Consider the following 8,835-nt stretch of genomic DNA (forward strand, 5'->3'; position numbering starts at 1 on the left):
ACACCACATTCCAATGCCTGCAGGCAGTGTCTCTTTGTTTATTCCATTTGCCTTGTCAGAAGGGAACAACCCACATGGACCTGACATTCTTGTAATCAGATGCATCTGAGTGGAGCCCTGGCCTCTTAGGTTGATTACTACTCTGGATCATTACCTTTATTTACTTCCAGTCCTGGGAAGTTTTCTTAATTTCCTTTCAACTATATTAGGCATTCTGTGAATTCTTGTAACTTCTTGATGATTTTAATTGTCTGCATTAAGTGTTTATATTATTTTTCTGAAAAGCAGAAATATCAATAATTGCATATATGAGTGAAATATTTTACATAGATTTTCTATGGCATCTATCACCATGAGAAATTCCAAGTTTTTTTTCATTTGAAACACCCCTCTCATCAATAGACCATATTGTAATAATTTGTAGAGTGTGATTACTTTATATTATTAGAAAATTAATTATATATTATGTACATATTTTTGAAATACTCCACTGCAATAAATAGTATATGGTCAGAAGTATTGTTTTCTCTAACATAAAACAAATATGAGTAAAATTATTTTCCTGAATTCAGACCTTTTGGCTTCAATGGCCATTCTGTCTCATTAGGACTTCCCTGATCCATAAAAGACATTTGTATTTTTTGTTAATTCATAATTTATTGAAATGAATAATTTAACGTTATAATGTTTTATGGCAATTTAGGATATTTTCAATAAATATATTGAGCTTGAGGCCCTTGCTAAGTATTCCTTTTGTACTCGAAATGAGATTTTTCTGGCACAACTTCATTGCCTGCAATGGTATTTATAAGAAGTATGAATGCCAGCACATGGACTATTTCAATACTGTACTCATTTGTTCATGTATAAACATTTCATTAGCTATGAAACAAACCAAATGCAAATGCTGAATGTACAGTATATATCAACATATTCAGATTCTTCACCGAAGAAAACAATAAAAGACGAATTTTCTGTGGCATGTCACCTGTTCATTAGTTCTTTAATATGATTTAGGCTATTCCAAATATTAGAAAATGTATGCATCACTATTCATGCTGTCTCAACATTTTTTATTTAGGTCCTGAAGGGCATAAAAAAGAATGTATATTGTCAGATTTATTTTTATAGATTTTAGATGTTTCTTTTGCTGTATTTTCTGTGCATACTAGTATGAATATATGGAGACAAGGACAAATGAACATTTAAGTGGTTATATGAATTTTGCTTATATGGCTAATTGCTTATATGGATGTTGTAAATGACAAGATAAAATAGTAAAATTTGATAAACTTATCTGTGCCCTGTGAACTTTAGTTCACTTACTGTATAATTTAATTGAGTCACTAATAATTAGTTTAAAAAGTGTTTTTTAACAGCTGCAAACCACATTTTATTACACATTTCTGAATCAGGAAGGGGTAAACTGTGACACAGCTTTCTTGTGGCACTGACTTTTTTGGGGAGAAACATTCTGCAATAAAATAAGAGTTTCCAAACTCTATTTATAAAAAAGCTTGAGTTTTCTTCTGTGATTAACCTTCACTCCTCAGTCCCTTTTACCCAAGGAATGGTTCCTACGTCATCTTTTGGAAGTTTAGTTTCTGGAAAGTTTTCAGCAAACCTCTCCTGTGCTTTGTCCCATTTGTTGTTGTTGTTGTTGTTCTTGTTTTGGAGAAGGTGAGTCTCTTTAATTGAGGATGGTTTGTCTGTCTCCAATCCTGCATGTGTTTGCCGAAGCTGAAGCTGTATTGGAATTTTTATTCTCCCACCATCCCTCCTCAGGCCTTCTCCTGTTTTCAACGCATCTTTTTCAACATCTTCTGACCTTTGTCGCTATCAGTAATTTCAGAACGAACAGATGCAGGAACATCATCTCTTTGGAAATTTCCTTCACTTCCAATCTGCTCCCTATGTTTTCCAACTCTATCTTTATATTTTTGATTATCCAGTATCTTATCATTTTTGTAGTCTGTATTCTGTAAACCATATTTTACTCGTATATTTTTAAAATCCTTTTCTTCTTTCCAACTCGTTTCCTTCTTAGTTAATGATGGACCAACAAATGATTCATCTTTCTTATCAAGGAAAAGGTGAGCTCTAACCTGCCCTGGTTCACATCCAACACAGCTATTACTGCCAGGGTGAATGTAATAAGATAACACAGTGTCTACAACTTTCACTTTATCTCCATGGTCAGGTTCATAAGGGTCACATTTAGTTTTCAGCTGAATAATCCATTTTCCATTAACAATTGTTCCATTTTGACTACCTGATCCAAAAGGACATAACTTTGTAAGTCATGGTCAAAATAGATTTCTGCATGAATCTTACACCAACTTCAGGGATTCGAAGAGTATGCTCCATATCATTTTCTCTTCCAATTGTAGCAGGTTTTACAGCAGTAATGATGAAGAATGATCCTGTCTGTAACACAGGTGATCTAACGACAATTACTGTCATATATGAGGGCCACACTTTTTCCTAATCTTCCTCCTCAGTATCTTTTGCAGTTGCATTGCCTTTACTGGTAATGCCTTCATCATAACTACCCTCGGTCTGAGAGTCGTAATTTCACCTTCTTCTGGTTCACTATCAGTCTCTGTGATTTTCTCATCCTTAAAGATGAATTGAGATGTTTTCATTAAGAGGAGATTCCATAGCATTTCCACTAACTGGAACAGTGAATTTTGGGGGATTATTTTTGTGATGAATGCCTATTTTGGCTTTTTTTTCACATTTGTGAAATTGTTTTTCCCGTTGCAGCTTGTATGTTCAACACTGAAGGCTTCTTGATCCTCTGAATTCAAATCCTTTTCCTCACTTTTTTTTTTTTGTAGAAGAATCTGGATCCTTTCTTTTCTCAATTTTTCATTTTTGTTTTGTGCTATAAGTCTGAAAATGTTGCAAATCTACTCGAGAATGAAATCCATAGCGACCACTTCCCACATCACAGTAGTCATAAATTAAATCATAATATATTTCATTCTCAGAATCTTAATAGAAACCAGTGCTGTGGTCAAAATACAGTCCAGTATTTTCATCATAACTTAATCCAGTCTGTGATAAAGCCGCTTCTGCTGCATCTCTCAAACTTCCATCTAATGACGAACCTTCTAAGGACGTATCTTGTGCTGCTAATGCAGATGCTGGCTCCTGTGAATTTGAGGCAAATGACCCTCTTGTCTACATTTAACATTTGGTGTCTTATCAGTACCAGGGTGAGCATCATTTTCTATTTATAACTGGTCGTTAGAATTCAAAGCAAGAGTTTCAATATCCTGATCTTGCTGATTTGACAGTTCAGTCACTCACTTTGTTTGGAAGACTAACATCATTAGAGTAGGTCTGATAATAATAATCTGAGATTGACCAAGGAGCATGGTTCTCTGCGAGTACTTCTACATCAGACTTTTATTATCTCCATTTCTCCCGCAGCGGAGTACGTGACTGAGTTCTTCCAGCTGCGTGCGGAGCTCCTGGCGGTTGCTTGTTTCGCTCTGAGCAGCCTTCCTGTGCGAGGCCATAGCGTCTCCCGTTTCCGCACCTGCCGCCTGCAGCTTCGCGTTCTGGTTCCAGCTTCTCCGCCCTCCTTCTCCGCTGGGCCAGCTCGGGCTCGGAGAGGGGGAGGAGAGGCCACAGCGAAGGCGCTGGCGGCGGGTACGGACCCGAGGCCGTGAGTTCGGGCGCCCGACGGCTGCGGCCTCGGAGGGGCTGCTCGGGTCCGAAGCGGGGGCCGGCGGAGCCACAGCCACGGGGGCCGCGGGAGGAGCGTCTAAGTCCAGGGGCCAGAAGCGCTCCGGCTGTTCCCGAGTTGAGCTGCAAACAGTAGCCAAGCGTGTTTTAAATCGAGTTTCCCTGTGGCTAGATATGACCTGCTGGTTACTCTTATTTTTTTTCTCCATTCGTTGAGCTATGATTGACAAATTGAAAAGTGTGTATTTTTAGGGTGTACAATAGAGTGTTTTGAGATGTCAGTAGTCTTTAAATCACCTCAGTTAAGCTAGTTAGCATATCTATCCCCTCACAGAGTTAATACGTTTCTGTGTGTGTGGTGAGAGCACCTGAGATCTACTCTTGTAGCAAATTTCAAGTACACAGTGTTGTTAACTATAGTCACTATTCTGTACATTAGGTCCCAGCCGTTACTCACCTTGTAACAGAAGGTGCCCCCTTCCATGGAAATCTCCCCACTTTCCCCACTTCCTAGCCCATGGGAACCACCGTTTTACTGTTTCCATGGCTTTTTATTTTTTTATTTTTATTTACTTTTTTAGATTTTACATACAAACGAGATCATGCAGTAGTTGTCCTGTATTCCGCTTATTTCACTTAGCATAATGTCTTCAAGATTTATCAATACTGTAGTAGATGAAAGAGTTTCATTTTTATTAAAACTGAAATTATGTATCAGTTTATTTATCTGTATCAGAGGAACGCAGATACCCTTGCTGATCCTGATTTTATGTCCTTTGGCTATATACTCCAAATTGGGATTAATGATAGTTCTAGTTTAAAAATTTTAAGGAACCTCCATACTGTTTTTCATAATAGCTGCACCAATTGACATCCTCAGCAACAGTGGACAAGTGTTCTCTTTTTCTACACCCTAACACTTTTTGTCTTTTGACTGTTTGATAATAGGCATCCAAACACCACGATAAGGTGATACCTCATTGTGATTTTGATTTTAATTACTCTTATAATTAGTGATGTTGAGCATTTTTTATATACCTGCTGGCCATTTGTATATCTTTGGAAAAATTGCTATTTGTATATTTTGCCCAATTATTAATCAAGAAATTGCTTTTAATTCTGCTGTGGGTTCTTTTTTTGTATTGATTAGTATGACATATATTTTAGATAGTAACATATTATCCTATATATGGTTTACAAATATTTTCTCCCATTTCCTATAATGCCTTTATATTTTGTTGATTGTTTCCTTTATTGTGCAGAAAATTTTTACTTTGACATAGTTCCACTTGTTCATTTTTGCTTTTGTTGACTGTGTTCTTGGTGTCATATCCAAAACATCATTGCCGTGACCAGTGTCAAGGAGGTTTTTCTCCATTTTTTTTTAGAGGATTCATGATTTCAGTTCTTATGTTTAAGTCTTTATTTCATTTCAAATTCATTTTGTGATGATATGAGAGAAAGGTTCACTTTTTTCTGTGCATATCTAGTTTTTCCTACACCACTCCTTGATGTGTTTATCCTTTCTCCATTCTGTGGGATTGGTTGACTGTATATCCGTGAGTTTATTTCTGGGTCCTCTATTCTGTTCTATTGGTTTTTATGTAGGTACTATACTATATTGATGACTACAGCTTTGTAATATAGTTTAAAATCAGGAAGTGTGAGGCTTTCAGCCTTTTTGTTCTTCTCAGCATTTGGCTATTTGAGGTCTTTTGTGGTTCCATACTAATTTTAAAATTGTTGTTCTACATTTTAATAAAATGGCATTAAAATTTTGATAGAAATTTAACTCTGTAGATCACTTTGTGTAGTATGGATATTTTAACATTATTAATTTTTAGAATCCATGAACACATATTTCTCATTTTGTATTCTTCATTTTCTTTCCTCAACATTTTATAGTTTTCAGTATGCAGATCTTCCATATTCTTTGTTAACTCATTCCTAAGAATTTCATTCTACTTGATAATATTGTAAATGGAACTATCTTTATTCCTGTTTCAGATATTTTGTTGTTACTGTAAAAAAATGCAACTGATGTTCATATGTTAATACTGTATCCTGAGAATTTACTGACTTGGTTAGTTATAACAGGTTTTTTTTTTTTTCCTGGTAAAATGGTGGTTATTCTGAATTCTGGTTAAACTTTAAATTGATAATTGTTATTATCATTTCACAATTATTTAAAATATGACCAGATGGATTCCTGCTTTCATGAATTCAATGGAATTCAAACCTTCCCGTTTAAAATAATTTTGTCTGGTTGACCTAGGCCCCGGGGATTGAGGGCACCCCGTGGGAGCCCAGAGATTCGCTTGGGGGTGGGAGGGAGAAGCCATCAGAGAGGGGGCTGAGCTGGGGAAGCAGAGAGGGGCTCCGGGGACAGCCGGGAGGAGAGAGGGTTGTGTCGGAGACCCAGTGGGGAGAGAGAATGGGCCAGAAAAGGAGGAAGGGTGAGAGTGGGCAGCAGGACGGCTTCCCGGCGCGGCAGGGAACTTTGCTGAAACTGCGGGCCCCGGGGAACAGCGCGGGCAGAGTGGGAGGGAGTGGAGAGGACCCGGCACACCCCAAGGTCAGTGTGGAGAAAGGGACATTTCCCGGTTCCTTCGCCTCTGCCCAGCGTTCTGCGGGCATGCCCCCCCCAGGGGCAGGGCATGGGAGGAGGTGGCTCCCGGCGGGCTCGAAGAACTAAGGGGCGCACACCCGCTTCGCAGCGTCGGGGTGACGGGGAAGCCTGAGACGGCTGCGGATCTCGCTGGCCCCGTGGGTGGGCGCGGGGGGCGCGGGGGGTGCCGAGCACAGGGGGCCAGCGCCGGGGCCTGCAGGTGGCCCTGGAGGAATCTGCTGCAAGTACCCGCCCATGCAGCGGGGCTTCCGGGAGATCAGTGTGGACAGCGCCCTGGACACGCCCTTCCCAGCTGGAACATTTGTGAGGCTGGAATTTAAGCTCCGGCAGACAGAGAAGCGGCGGGAGGAAGGACTGGAAGAAACCCAAGTGCAAAGACCTGCCCGAGAGGAGGAAGCAGAAATGCCTGACCTGCGTCAAACTGGACTGTGAGGATAAGGTTCTGGGCACGATGGTTCGCTGCCCTCCAGAGACGCAGACTCGGCGGGAGCCTGAGGAGCACCAGGAGGCCCGGTGCAGCCGGGCGGAGCGGGCGGTGAGGACCCCACAGCTGCTGGTTCCCCGCACAGTTCGCCTTCTCCAAGGCACGGCCCCTAGCGGAGCCCAGCACTGAATCGCATGGCGCCCCCTGGAGCCCTGGCGGGGGTAACCAGTGGAAGACCCACCTCCCAGGGAAAGGACCCCACTGTATCCCCAGATAATAAAACTGTTCTTTCCCCGCAAAAAATAAATAAATAATTTTGTCTGGTGTTTGAAAATGTGTATGTGTACTGGTCAAAATGCTGCCCATTTATCTATATGCCTAATTAGTCAAACTTTTTAATGAAGTTATTTAACATTCTTTTTTATTATGAAACAAAACAGTAAATTTGTTAGTGGTTTTAATATCATCTAATATGATTGAAAATATGTCAGTTTGTCATTGCCAATGAATCTTTGTGTTATTTATTTTACTCTGTTACATATTCTGTCCATAAAGGTCTAAGTGGCTTAGAATCTTGCCTAACATATTGGATGTGCTAAGTACTAACTACTCGAATTCATCAAATTATCTTTCTATACCATTCTTAAAATACAATATTATTTTTTATTTATTTTTATTAAAATTTTTTGCCTAATGTAATTATTTATGAAAATTATGAGGTCTATTCAGTTTGTCCTCTTGATAAAAGCCAAAGTTTTTTTTCTCTCTTTTTTTTTTTTTTTTTGAGACAGAGTCTCCCTCTGTTTCCAGGCTGGAGTGCAGTGACACAATCTCGGCTCACCACAACCTCCGCTTCCCGGGTTCAAGTGATTCTCCTGCCTCAGCCTCCCGAGTAGCTAGGACTACAGACATGTGCCACCACGCCCGGCTAATTTTTGTATTTTTAGTAGAGATGGGGTTTCACTATATTGGCCAGGCTGGTCTTGAACTCCTGTACCACGTGATCTGCCCGCCTCAGCCTCCCAAAGTGCTGGGATTATAGGCTTGAGCTACCGCACCAGGCCTTTTTTTTTTTTTTTATCTCTTTATTAGTACGTTAGAGACTATAAATGCAGCTCTCTCACAGAAGCATGTTGCATAGTGATGAAGCATGGGCTTTTGGTGTGACAATCATCTGAATGTTGTTTATTGTCCCAATTAGTTATTTTCTCATTCCTAAACCCTCTCCAACCTCCCATCTTTCTGAGTTTCCAGTGTCTATTTTTCCAGTCTCTATATCTAAGTGTATGCGTAATTGAGTTCCCACTTACAAGTGAGAAAATACAGAATTTGATTTTCTGTTTCTGAGTTTTTTCACTTACAATAATGGCCTCCGGTTTTATTCATGTTGTTGCAAAACACAGGATTTTATTCTTCTTCATGGCTGAGTAGCATTCCATGGTATACTTGTATAACACATTTTCTTTATTCGATTATTGATTGATAAATTTAAATTGATTTCATATATCAGCTATTATGAATAGTTCTGTGATAAACATGTGAGCATGGGTATTTTCTTTATGTAACAAATTGTTTTCCTTTGGGTAGATACCAAGTAGTGGGAGTGCTGAATCAAATGGAAGTTCTATTTTTAGTCTATATTGAAATCTCCATACTGTTTTCCATAGAGGTTGTAGAAAGTTACTTTCCCACAAACAATGTATAAGTGTTCCCTTTTCTCTGTATCCTTGCTGATAGCTCATTTTTCTGCTTTTTAGTAATAGCCATTCTGCATGGTGTAAGTTGGTATCTCATTGTGGTTTTTAACTGGCATTTCGCTGATCATTGACAAGGTTGAGCATCTTTTACGTGCTTGTTGACCATTGACCATCAGTGTCTTTTTTTCTTTTTTAATGTTCATGTTCTTTGCTTGCTTTTTAATGAGGTTACTTGTTTTATTTTTGTTGAGCTGTTTGAGTTCCTTGCATATTCTTGACACTAGATCTTTGTCACATGCAAAACTCGTAAACATTTATCTCATTCCATAGGTTTTCTGTTCACTGTGTTAATTAGAAAGCTCATTTTCAGGAGATTTTTAGTTTAATTG

At 39.2% G+C, this 8,835-nt stretch overlaps 1 pseudogene; it reads right to left on the reverse strand.

Annotated features, from left to right (window-relative positions):
* Positions 1-1,099: 1,099 nt before the first annotated feature.
* LOC134760866 (angiogenic factor with G patch and FHA domains 1-like) lies at positions 1,100-6,561 on the reverse strand (annotated as a pseudogene).
* Positions 6,562-8,835: the final 2,274 nt, after the last annotated feature.

This window comes from Pongo abelii, chromosome 22, assembly GCF_028885655.2.
Source record: "Pongo abelii isolate AG06213 chromosome 22, NHGRI_mPonAbe1-v2.0_pri, whole genome shotgun sequence".
Lineage (NCBI taxonomy): Eukaryota > Metazoa > Chordata > Mammalia > Primates > Hominidae > Pongo > Pongo abelii.